The sequence below is a fragment of the Pelodiscus sinensis genome, chromosome 4 (assembly GCF_052426305.1).
Source record: "Pelodiscus sinensis isolate ZL-2025 chromosome 4, ASM5242630v1, whole genome shotgun sequence".
NCBI lineage: Eukaryota > Metazoa > Chordata > Testudines > Trionychidae > Pelodiscus > Pelodiscus sinensis.
The window spans coordinates 37,405,306-37,419,215 of NC_143055.1; the positions used below are offsets into that span (position 1 = coordinate 37,405,306).

At 41.2% G+C, this 13,910-nt stretch overlaps 1 pseudogene; it reads left to right on the forward strand.

The window, feature by feature from the left end:
* The first annotated feature begins 3,654 nt into the window (after positions 1–3,654).
* LOC149524502 (uncharacterized) overlaps positions 3,655–13,910 on the forward strand; it is a 58,993-nt pseudogene continuing 48,737 nt past the window's right edge.

The following is a 13,910-nucleotide window of genomic DNA, read 5'->3' on the forward strand; positions in this document are numbered from 1 at the left end:
CCAGGTCTTCCTTTGAGTATTGTCTATTTGTAGTTAACAGTGTATGTTATATGATTTTTCACATAACAAAAATCCCATGGAATTCTTTCTGCTCCCTGACTGGATAGCTCCTAAATCCACATCTTTCAAGATCCATTAGTTCTATACATGCCTACCACATCCAGTGTACTATATGCCCCAATAACAACTATCTGGGTGAAACAAGACAGTCATTGCACTCTAATGAATTCACACAGGAAAATGATAAAAGACGAAAATACCATATCACCTGTGGCTGATCACTTCTCACAAAGCAATCAATCAGTCCTTATTCTCAAAGACAATCTGTACAACACTTTCAAAACACATACCTAGAAGCTTAAATTTGCTAGACTGTAGAAATCCTGGTCTTAATAAGGACAACAGATTTATGGCTTATTACTACAATCTGTAACTCACAAACCTCCCTTGTTTGTTCTATGACTACAGGGCTGTTAATGAGCCACTTCACCTTGAATGGTCCCTTAGAATACGTGCTTACTACTTATCCTAAACTACTTGTCCCGAGTATTTAGCTGTGACACTTTAAGTACCTTTCTCAGGCCTGAGGACGAGCTCTATGAAGCTTGAAAGCTTCTCTCTCACTAACAGTAAAAATATTACTACTATCTCCTGGTCTCTCTCACATCCTATGATTGACACAGCTACAACAGTGTGAAGAGGCATTAACTATGTTATGAATACACTGATGACATGTACCTCCAAAAGAACTTGGCTGACAATATCCAATAACCACGTCTCGTCCTAACACATTCAGGGCACTCCATCTTTGATGTATGAAGTCATAACATATTAGGCAGTAAACTTGGATTGAGACAAACTCATTGTTACTTGTTAGTGTTACAGAAATCAGAAGAATTAACAGAACAAGTATGTTTTTTATTATGACAATAAGTTATTCAATTTCTGAGGGATGATAGGAATTGCTTTTAGGAAAAAAAATTGCACAGTAGCAATTGCTTCCTTTGTAAAGTTTAATAATCATCCTTGACCTTGTACTTCTCTGTAAGGTGAAATATATTACTACTTCCATACATTTCTACTTCTGGTGTATATTTCTTTGTATTTCAGCAGGTGAAAGATCATCACACCTCAGCTTTAAAAGCAGAGTTGGTTAATTGACCCATTTACACATCTTACAAAATACTTTCCATTTATGTATTCACAATGAAAATAATAAAGATGGCAATATAATAAAAGCTGCTTTTATGACAGAGCTAGAGTCTTTCAAATGACATATTAGCCTCAGACAAATCAGTCAAAAACTCTAAGAGGCATTATAGAGCTAAATACAATAAAATAATAAACTTAGTTGGAATTTTTTACATGATCAGATGTTGAATAAGCTGGACAAAAAATTCAAAAGGCCTTTGATTTTCTGTTGAGAGTATACATTTTCAAGTACATTTACACACGCAGATTGGACATGCACTATCCAGTTTGTGCATACAATGTTCATGTAAATGTGTGTGAACAAAGTTTGAATGTGCACAAATTAGAGACCCTTTTAAAATGTGTTTGGGGATATCTTCTAGTTTTTCCATAAACCATTTGTATATTTGATATATGTTAAGTAAGAATACTTCAAGCATAATTAATTATTTTATTGAAAAAATGTGCCTTGAGAAATACAAGAGCAAATATTTAAAGAATTTTGAAAAGTATACTTAGCTGTGTGTGTTGCTAACTTACCGCTTTCACTCTTGGTAGTCCATGCTTGTGGTTTTGCATCAGCTTACAATATTGCTTATCAGTTTGAAGGGCACATTAGGAACTACAACAGAGGGTGAGTTAGGGTAGTGTTTCTTAAGTACGGAGTACCAGGATTTTTCACAGCATGAATGAAATTTTAAATATACCTTATCTCCTCTGCATTGCAGTCTTTGTTGTATCTATGGTACGTCTAGACTACATGCCTCTGTCGCCAGAGGCATGTAGATTAGGCTACCAGACATAGGAAAATGAAGCGGTGATTTAAATAATCGCTGCTTCATTTAAACTTACATGGCTGCCGCGCTGAGCCGACAAACAGCTGATCAGCTGTTTGTCGGCTCAGAGCGATAGTCTGGACATGCGGGTGTCGACATCAAAGGCATTTGTCGACCACCCAGGTATGCCTCCTGGGATGAGGTATACCTGGCTGATCGACAAATGCCTTTGATGTCGACACCCGGGCGTCCAGACTATCGCGCTGAGCCGACAAACAGCTGATCAGCTGTTTGTCGGCTCAGCGCGGCAGCCATGTAAATTTAAATGAAGCGGCGATTATTTAAATCGCTGCTTCATTTTCCTATGACTGGTAACCTAATCTACATGCTTCTGGCGACAGAGACATGAAGTCTAGACGTACCATAGACAGAGATCTGAGGATGAGAATTTCAGATTATAACCTCTCACATAAGCTCTGTATATCACCTCTGCCAACAGTTCTGGGCTACAGAACCTTCTAGCTAAACCAGTGTATCACTACTTCCAGCAGGATTCCTGGCCACAGACACATTCAGCTTTCACTCAGATCCACCCCAAAGGTAAACAGTGACTCTGTTATTTGTTTGTTTTGTGCTCCTAGGAGACTTAACTGTAAACCAGAAGCTTCACTGATTTGGGGTGGAGTTCTATGATAGGGGTATGTTTATATGAAGAGTTTAAAGAGTCATTGCTGCACCCAAAGAAGCTAGGCATTTGGAAAGCAGGTTCTAATATGTAAAGGTGGGTGCTAAATAGAAGAATCTTATAAGTGTGTGCCTGAGACTTCAAGATTGGGATGGTGCCTGATCTCCATTCAGGTTCCAAGAGATCAACAACACAGAAGTTTGACTTAACTTTACAACAATCCTAGCACGTGGGCAGGAACAGGGGATTACTAGGGTCTGTGACAATAAACCCTTTCATACACAATATCTCATTGATCTGAAATGCAATAAAGAGTCTCACAGCAAGTCAAAACTACAGGTCAAATTACAAAGGATGAATTGAAAATTGAAAAGGCCAAGGAAAATAATGAGGTTAGTTAGAGACATAAAGTGCAACAAGAATGCATTCTATCAATACATTAGAAGCAAGTGCAAGACCAACGACAGGGTAGGCCCATTTGTGAATAGGAATGGGGGAATGTAACTGGGTGGCGCTCATCTCCTGTACCTGCCCCCATCTGGTTGAGTGTGTTTGCCTGCACTATCTCTTTAGCCCTCTGGATGAGTCACACTCCGTGAAATACTCAAATTATTTCCAGGGTACATGCCTAACCAAGGCCCAGAGGTGTGCCCTCTGCTGGTGTCTCCAAGTCTCTCTTTCAGTTTGTTTCCCACACCTCCAGGGCTTCCTCTCCTGAAGACAACTTTCTCAGCCAGCCTCACAGTCTGCTCTCTTTCAGCGTGGCCCTTCACTGACTGCTGCTAAGCTTTGCAGCCCTTTTTGTAGGATTCCCAAGGCCCTAATTGAATGGTTCCTCCAGAGCCTGTCTAGCCTCTTACAGGATTTATCTATGGCTCTTTCTGGCCTCGGGGCCTTTTCCACCCTTTCTCAAGCAATAACAAAATGTGGAAGCACAAGTATTAAATTACTTTTTTGTTTCAGTTTTAATCAAAAAGGATTAGTAGCAATTGGATATCTAACATGGTGAATGCCAGTGAAAATGAGGTAGAATCAGAAGCTAAAATATGGAAAGAACAAGATAATAATTACATAAACACATTATATGTTTTCAAGTCACAAGGGCTTGATGAAATACATCCTGGAATACATAAGACGATGACTGAAGAGATATCACAGCTATCAGTGATTATCTGGAGAGAACCCAGAGTATAGGAAAAGGGCAAATAGAATTCCCACCTATAAAAAAATGAAATAAGGACCATCTCAGGAATTGCAGACCAGTCAGCGTAGCTTCAGAACCCAGAATATAATGGAGCAAATAATTAAGCAATCAATTTGGAAAAAACTACTAGTTAATAAGTCTCAGAGGGGGTAGCCGTGCTAGTCTGGAACTTTAAAAACAATAAATACTCCTGTGACATTTTAGAAACTAACAAAATATATATTGCATCATGAGCGTCTATGATCAAAACCCATTTCCTCAGATGAGCTGAAAGCACCTCTGATAAGAAGTAATAAGTTTATAAGGTAGTAAATAGTGGTCAGCATCAATTTGTCAAGAACAAATTGTGTCAAACCAACCTAATAGCTTTCTCTGACAGGGTAACATGACTAGTGGGTGGAGAGTAAGTGGTATATGTGGTATATCTCAATGTTAGTATGACTTTTGATATGTTCTTGCATAACCTTTGGATAAAAAAAATCTAAGGAAATACAAACTAGATAGAGGTGGCTGCATAACTTGTTGGGAAACCATTCCCAGAGTTTAGTTAAATGGTTCACAATCAAGCTGGAAGAGCAGGGATCAGTTTTGGGGATATGTCTACACTGCACACTTATTTCATAATAAGCTGTTTCAGAGGAAATACACTCTGAGCTATGTCTGTGTTCTAAGTCAAGCTGCATAAATATGGTGAGTGGTATATTACCATTGAACTAAATGATTAGCACATTTCCAAGAGAATGCAATTCATCATGTGTCTCTTTTCATAAGCCTTTGAAGGAAAAGATTATGTTCACATAATTATGGGTGACAGCCTTTATTTTGTTTCAAGTTGCCAGCCTCTTCTTTTCCATACATTTGCCATTGACTGTCTTCCATGATTGCCTTTACAGTAGGTTGAGCATTTTCTTGTCTTCCTCTCTTTCATATCCCAGAGTGGCAGATATGACTACAACAATCCTTTCAATACAGGTAAAGCAGCAGTTGACTGTCTTTCTTCATGATTTATGGTAATTACCGAGGACTTCAAGTTTATGATTATGTTTAAACAAGAAGAAAGCTGCAGTGTATATTTCTTATTTACATTTCCCCAGTGCTTGCTGTTCACTGTTGTATTTTAACTGAAAGTGCATTTTAACACATATCTTTATAATATAATGCTTGACTTTAACAATAAAGGTCTTAAATCTGTGATTCTTATTCCTTGTAACAGAATGTAATTTTTGAATGCTTATTTTGTTTCCCTTCTTTGGGAAAGGGGGTTGAGTAGACAGTTTCTACCCCACCATGGATTAATATTAATTTCTGAAAAGATTTATGAAGTTATTTCTTTGAGGGGGAGAGGGGTCAAGGGTTGTGCATTTCCAAATGTGATAGTGGAATAAACAAACAAGAGAATAAAATCCACCACTGTCAAATTACCGACCTTTATCATTAAGGAAACAGCAGTGGAAATAGATGGTTTAATGGTGCTAGCTACTGGTCTTTCACCAGGAACAAAAGTGGATACTATGAGGTGCTTGGCTTCCTGAACTCCAAGGAGTCAATATTAAAAAAAAAAAAAAAAAGGTTCCCAAAATCAAGTTTCTAGATTCTTATTTAGGAAGCTAAATCAATGGGCTCCCCTTCAAAGGTGCTGTGACAGCAACTGAGCCAGTATTCTAGTCTCTGTTTTACCAGGTTGAGCCACAGAAAAACCTATGTGTCTTTGTCTGAGAACAAGTCCAGACACAGAAAAAAACTGCTACAAATTATGGTAAATCCTACGGCAGGGATCAGTATTCAGTGAAGAAGGAAGCCTCTGTGAAAAGGATTGACCTGGAGTGGTCCCTTCCCACCCATCCCCTCTTTAATCAGTTAATCAGTTAAACATTACATTTAACCGGTTAGCAAATTAAACAGGATTTTTCATCCCTAGTGAGAATTGATGAACCCTCATTTGAATACCTCCTTGAGCAGGAATACAGCTCTAATATATACATGAGGATGAATTATTCTGCCCTATTGCACTGGTGTCCCTAGAAATTGGGGAAGAGTTTAAAAGGAAGTGGGTTGGAATAGTGGAATAACCCCTTTGTGTTAGACATAAACTGGAACCCCGTCTCATTTAGGGAGCAAACCCGGAAACCCTATAAGAAAGGCCTGAAATCCATGGAAAAGAGAAAAGAGCCAAAATACACATAGAAACTTTGGAAAACATGAGACTGGAGAACACAAGCCAGAAAGAAAATACAGAAAGGGAAACACCTGAGAGCTGAAGAGGGGAAAACAAGACGAGAACATAGTCTCATCTTATAAAGATAATACAAGTTTGTTAATAGCAGTTGAGCAGTTATAAGAACTCCCTCCTCTAGAGTGAAAAAGAGAGTGATCCCAAATGCATTTCGGGAATTGGGAGAACAGGAGAAACCAGGAGAAAGAGGAATACAAGCAAACCCTCAACAAAACAAGGACTGAGGGGAATACATCTTTCCAGGTTGCCCCTGGTATGGGGTCTTGTGGGACAAATTATAACAACAGGGGAGACCTTCACTCACCCAATGTGATTTTTTGTGGGTGGAGAATCAATGGAAACTACAAGAAGATCCAGATGAGCACCGTATGGGCAAATAAAGGCTGTTGTCAAGTAGCACTTCCAGTAAATGGGGTGGTGAGTATGGAGGAAGAAACATCTATCCATTAGGCACAGAGGAGGTATGTGACAGAGTGCTGGGAATCAGCAGTTGAACCAGTACACTGATCACGGTTTAACCAGTTAGGCCCCTGGGGGTAGCCTGAGTTACGAGAGGGGCTTCTGATTACCAGATGGGAATATGCATGGGAGTTAAAAAACTTCTTAGCCCCTTTGCAGGGAGATTGGATAAAAAAAGAACAGTAAAGATGTGCAATTGGGGGAGAAAGAGCATGTGCACAAGCAAGTTGGACCTGATTAAAGGTGCTTCCTGCGTGGAAAGACGTTTCCCCACCCCACAGTCCCAGCCCATGGGAGAACTGGTTAATAAACTGAATGACTCTGTGAATAATATAACTGTATGAGTATGTAAAAGGTGGTGAAATGAAGCATGGTAAATAAACCACATGGTGGTATTCACAAAAGCAAGGTCTCTTAGGCCGTGTCCACACTCAGGGGTTCTTTCGAAAAAAGTAGCCTTTTTTCGAAAGAACTTCCCCTGCGTCCAGACTCAAGCCGCGTTCTTTCGAAATTAAATCGAAGGAACGCGGCTTTTCTTTCGACGGCGGTAAACCTCGTTTCACGAGGAAGAACGCCTTTTTCGAGGGAGATCCGTCAAAAGAACGTGAGTCTGGATGGGGGGAGCCCTTTCTTTCGAAATTATTGGCCTCCAGGAACGAGCCCTGGTGGACAATCTGGGCCATGGGTTGCACGTCTGTGGTTCCTGGCTGCAGCCATTCCTTAAAGGGACAGGCGCACCCTCACAGCCACTTGTTGCAGACAAGGAGCCAGAGCACACGGCGACCTTGCTGCAGCATGTCACAGCCCCAAGAGCGTCCTGTCCCTTCCTCCGAGCCTTCTGGGGACCCAGCCAATGGCTCCAAGCGCCGGGCACCATCCTGGTCCGGCGCAGAGATAAAGAGCCTGCTGGAGCTGTGGGGAGAGGAGGAGGCCTTACAGGCCCTCAAAAGCCGCCGGCGAAACGCCGACATTTATGGCCGCATGGCTGAAGCCCTGGCCCAGAAGGGCCACTACCCCCGCACCCAGGACCAGGTGTGCTCTGGGAGGAGAGGGTATCCTATCATGGGGTTCGTAGTAACCAGAAATTCTCACTGAAGTCAGTGGATGCTGATTTGTGCTTACTACCTTTAAAATTAAGTCATTTGTTTATGCAGCTAACTTTAGGCATCTTTTTCTTTTAAAATCTTGGTCTAGGAGTTCAGAATACCCCTCCCCATCCAGGAGGTCCTCAACACCTTAGGTACTGAGTAGTCCTTAAAATTCTAGCCAGGACAAAAGCATAGTAAATGGTAAATATTACAAGTTCATGCCTCAGGAAAAAACCTAGGTGTTCTGGTTTATACTATTTTGATCCCACATAAAAAATAAATGTCTAGCAGTCTGAAAAATTGTGTAAAGAACATGAGCTGAATATTGGATACATTCCATGCCATAAGGTCAGATTACTCAGATTATATTGTATTAGACATAGGTTTTAAGATGAAGCATGTTTTTTCCCCACAGGTTGAATATAAATACAATTTACACATGTTTTGAAAATATATCATTGTACAAGATCAGTGAAACTGGAGTCAAAGGGTTCATGTTCTCTGGAGGGGTTGTTATTGATCAGACACAAGAATAACAGGAAATACAGAGAGTTGGGCTGGAAGCAAAGGAGCCATTTGGATGGAGTAGTGCAGAGGATTTAATAAAATTTCACTTTTCAATTTAGCTTGCATTCATCTTCTCTCTTTGTAAATTAATCAATCAGATTACTCATTATAATCCTTTTGCCATGGTAACCCACACTTTTCAACTGAACAGACTTTGACCCATTCAAGGATTTTGTCATCCACTTTATCTTTTGTCAATACTCTATTTGTAACTAACTTTCATTCTGTACCTAAGCACCAAATAGCACTAATTATTTCAATCAGAATAATATTAGTTGTTAGGAATTGCTGAAAACAGAAAAGCTTTTCAAGTAAACTTTTTCCATAGACGTGAATGATAGAAATTAGCATTTTTATCAAGATTTTGAACATTTGGAATTTTAGAAAAGGTGAAAAAATCCTATATATGCATTTGAACTGTGCTATCTATGGCATATCCCATATAACTGCTAGGACATCTGTACAGGTTAATAACATTCAATCAGAGAACACTTTTAAGACACTGGCTTCTCCTGTCACATCACAGGGTGCTACCACAGGGATGGGTAATAAGCAGTCTGAATGCCAGATGTGATTTGCTAGGATTAGTCCCTTGTGGGCCACCAGCATTTTATTTACTTGCACATCTGCTGGTACGGCAATTTCTGCTCTTCCTGGCCATATCCCGCAGCTCCCATTGGCCAGGAACAGTGATCTGTAGCCAAAGGGTAGGTAAATAAGATGCCGGCAATCCACCAGGGGTTAACCCCATCAAACAAGCTCTGGCTTATTGCCCACCCCTGTGCTACAGTAATATATAATATAATAAATAATATTCAGAAAGCAGGAACTAAATGTACAGCATGCAGCATTTGGAATTCCTTTGGAATCACTTCTTTTTTTTTTTGGCACATGGAAGAAATTAATAAAACTTGCTTATACATTCAAAGACTACTAACTTTTTAAAAGAATTTATATAGAGATTGTTAAACTTTCTCGAATACATGGTAAAAAGTTAATATATCAGACACGTTGGCCAGTGCTTGCTTTAAAAGAGGTGTCCCACAAAAAGCTTCAGTGTTACGTTTGTAAAATGCACATGGGATCTTTTTAGGGGAAAAAGCAATATGCCGTGTTTATTAAGAGTACAACAGCATATGCTCACACAGATACACACACATATACAGACACACACTCTGTCCTGCCAGTCAATGACGGCGTTACTAGTCCAGGGTCAGGATCCATCAGGTGGCCAGCTAGATTGATCACAGATAGGGAGGAGCTGGGTTCTGTTGGTTGTGACACGATGCTCCAGGGGAAATCTTTGCAAAATGAACCCAAAAAAACATGGCAAAGCAGCCCATTTTTAGAGTAGTTCTCCTTCATTGGGATCAGTGAGTTTTGCAGAATCATGCTGTAATTACCATTTGACATGTACTTGTTTTCTTAAGTTATTCTTCTCATATCATCAGCTATTTTGTCTCAATGATAGGTTCTTACCTTATTGTTTAGAGATGTCAATTTGCCCTCCTCTCAAATATCAATAGGGATATACAGCAATCTTCTGGAGCCTTTATTTCTATCCTTGGCTCCTCCCTAGAATGTATGACCTGGTGAAGGCCTTCACACTTCTCTTCTAATATACATTTCTCATTCACACACACAAAACAGTGTTGATTTCTTCGTTACGCGGAAACAATATAAACATTTAAACAGGAACATCAAGTTACAGGAGTACCATACAAAAATATCTGAGAGGACAAAAGGCATTTTAAATTAGTTAATTAACTTTATTTCTAGATGGACAGGCTGGGGGAACATTTAGGACAAAATCTGGGCTATACTGAATTTCATTTTGGTTTGCAATTCAATATTAAATACACAGTGAGACAGAATGCATGAATGAAAACTAACTGAATGTATTCTCACTTTCACTACATTTCATTAACTTTTTAATAAAAAGAGTGGTAAGGAGAACAAAGGAATGCTTGGAAGCTAGGAACAATAGTGTGACGTTACTTATTATTATTATTATTTATACTTAGTTTATAATTTATATTCTAAATTTTTATCCTGTTCCTTATGTTTTCATTACAGCATTTTCATTGTTTGAAAATGATTATCATTATCCCATTTGATTTAATGGACACAATATGGGCCAGTAATGCATACATACATTATTTTTCACTAGTCACATTTTTTTTCTTTTCCCTCTCATACAGCTGTGCACTGTAATTATGGTTCACTGTTGCATCACTTAGACCTGTCAGCGTACCAAGCACTCTGTATTTTATACTTAGAATACTGCTAATTCTAGCCCTGATCAGTCCTTTAGCTTCAAGGATGCAGAATGGCTGTTTTGTTTTTTTCACCTTTTAATATTTTTCTTGTAAAATAAATGTAATTGTTGCATCTTTGCTCTTTATAGAACATTAAGAATATGAGAGAACCACAAAACTTATGTCTATTATAGAGCTAGCAGATGTGATACCCAGCTCTCACTCATACTCACACTAACTTTGCCCAAGCTATCAACTAAAAATAGATGTCACCAATAGCACTACTTGTACTTCAGCCTCGCTGCATGAACATGCACACCAAGTGTTGGGCTTAATTGTATTCCAGATGGTTAGTTCAAATGGCTGCCCATGGCACCACAGACATGCCATTTTTTAGGGTCTACTTTGAGCAAAGTTGGCACAAGTATATCCATGTGAATGAATACGCACAACAAAAACATAGCTGGGTTCCATATAACCATGTTTACTATGTATTATATATCATAAGGGCAAGCTACATAGCAACAGTGCTGCTGGTTTAGATTCTGGTGCTTTGTGAAATAGAAGACTGGGAGATTCCTTAGGGGGATTGCTGTAGTATAAAACTCTGAATGTTAGTTCATATGAAAACAACTGTAAAAGAATTTTAGTGTTCACAATAGAAGTGACTGGGCAGCCCAGCAGGTGAAACAAGTTTTCAAGGTCCTCCTATTGGAATTAGGCAGAGAATAGAAATTCTATTTTACAGAGAATTTCAAAATTTTGGATAACTGTTCAAAATCAGAGTGAAGCAAAATTTCAAAATCTTCTGTGAAATGGAATGACCATTCACCGCCTGGTTCTATTGCAATACAATACTTTGCTGCATGATCACATACTATTTTTATATGGAACTGCTGACTCATTCAGTGACTGATCCATTGACTCTAGTGTGAGCTGGATCAAGACCTCAGTACACAGGATGCCAGGTTCTAATAAGCAAGGTTGCTGTCAATATGCTATTTAATTCTCACTGTTCAATGTGCAACCCTAAATAATTTTAGATTGAAAGAGAAAGCGGTTCAAATAAGACCTGAAAATTATTATTTAATGTTTATATTACTGTAATGTCCAGAGTTCTCAATCAGTAACTTACAGTAACTTACAGCTTAAAAACAGCAAATAGTCCTGAAGCACTTTACAGACTAACAAAATGTGTAGATTGTATTAAGAACTTTCATGGGCAAAACCCACTTCTTCAGATGAATGGAGTAAAGGGGACTACGTTATTTGCCCCTTTACTCCATTTATCTGAAGAAATGGGTTTTGCCCATGAAAGCTCTTGATACCATCTACATTTTTGTTAGTCTCTAAGGGTATGTCTACACTACAGCGCTAATTCGAACTAACTTAGTTCGAATTACTTAATTCGAACTAAGCTAATTCGAACTAACACACCTAGAACTAATAACTAGTTCGAATTAGCGTTTTGCTAATTCGAATTAGCATGTCCACATTAAGTGGACCCTGAACCGGGCTTAAGGATTGCCGGAAGCAGTGCTGGCAGGGCATCAGAGGAGGACTTAGAGCGCGGAGATGCTGTCTCAGGCTAGCTGAGGGCTGTGCTTAAAGGGTCCCGACCCCCACCCCCGACAGACAGTTCTCAGGGGTGCCCCGCTTGCAAAGCAGTACTGGTATGGAGTGCCCTGAGTGCCCACACTGGGCACATCACAGCACTCGGCCATCAGCCCGGCTGCACTTGCCGCAGGCTGCCATCTGGGGAGAGTGGGCAATTGGGGGGCTGCAGGAGAGCTTCCACCCCCAGAAGCCCACAGAGCCAGCCCAGTCCTCCCCATCGGGGGCTCGTACCCCATTCCTCCCTCACCTCCTTCCACTTACCCTTCCCTAGCCCCTCTTCTTGATGTACAAAATAAAGATAACATGTCTTCCAAAATGGAATCTGTCTTTATTGAGCAAAACTGGGGGAGACTGGTAAAAGGAGGTGGGAGAGGGGAATAGAGAGGCTGGGAGAGGGGAGGGCAAGTAACATGATCAGGGGTTGGGAACATGTCCCATATGAAGAGAGGCTAAAGAGACTGGGACTTTTCAGCTTAGAAAAGAGGAGACGGAGGGGGGACAGGATAGAGGTCTCTAAAAGCAGGAGTTGGGTGGAGACGGTGCATACAGAAAAGTTCTTCATTAGTTCCCATAAAGAAGGACTAGAGGACACCAAAGGAAAGGAATGGGTAGCAGGCTTAAACTAGTAACAGAAAGTTGTTCTTCAGAAAGCAAAGAGTCAACCTGTGGAACTCCTTGCTGCAGGAGGTGAGAAGGCTAGAACTGGAACAGAGTTTAAAGGGAAGTGAGATAAAGTGATGGAGGTTTAGTCCATGGAGTGCTATTAGCCAGGGGGTAGGAGTGGTGTCCCTGCCCAAGGTTTGTGGAAGGCTGGAGAGGGATGGCACGAGACAAATGGCTTGGTCACTGTCTTCGGTCCATCCCCTCGAGGGTCTCTAGGGTTGGCCACTGTCGGCAGACAGGCTACTGGGCTAGATGGACCTTTGGTCTGACCCCGGATGGCCACTGTAAGCTCAGGGCTCAGGGTCGGGGGTCTCAGTGAACCCCCTTGATTCTCTTGCACACCTGCTCCTGGGTGGCCAGGCTGGCAGCTATCCTGCCCAAGCCGGCCACTTTCCTGTGCCTAGAGCGGAGATCGTGGATGCGGTCCACGATGTCCACACTAGCCCATGCGGGTACCCACCTCTTGCCGTCCCGGGCAAGCTCTCGGGAGCCGCCAGCCTGGTCCCGGGAAGAGGGGGAAGGCTGGGGGGCATCGGGTGGCTGGCTCGAGCCGTGCCAGGTGCAGGGTCTGCTGGCTGGATGCTGGCAGGCTTGCACCTGGCACAGGCACCGTAGCCAGCCCGTGCCCCTTTAAGGGGTCCGGGGCCGGGAGGTGGGCAGTAGAGTTTCCCTGGTGTTTGCCAGAGTGGCCACCAGGGAAACCTGGGGAGTGTTAGCCTCCCACTAGTTCGAATTAAGGGGCTCCACACCCCTTAATTCGAACTAGCTAGTTCAAACTAGCCATAATCCTCGTGGAATGAGGATTACCTAGTTCGAACTAAGCGCTCCGTTAGTTCGAATTCAATTCGAACTAACAGAGCGCTAGTGTAGCGCCTATGAAAGTTAGTTGAAACTAACATCCGTTAGTTCGAACTAACTTTGTAGTGTAGACATACCCTAAGGATATGTCTAAACTGCATCCTTGCAGGAGGCATAAAGGATCTGTCAAAAAAAGGCTTTCTTTATCGACAGATCTCCCTCTAGACTGCTGCTTTTTGCCGACAAAGTGCTGAGTTGGAAAATCATGGTGCCCATTTTTATGCAAATTAGGCGTGGGATATTTAAATCCCTGCCTCATTTGCAATGTCAACCTGCCTAATCTGAATCCCTCTGCTGACAGAGGGATGCAG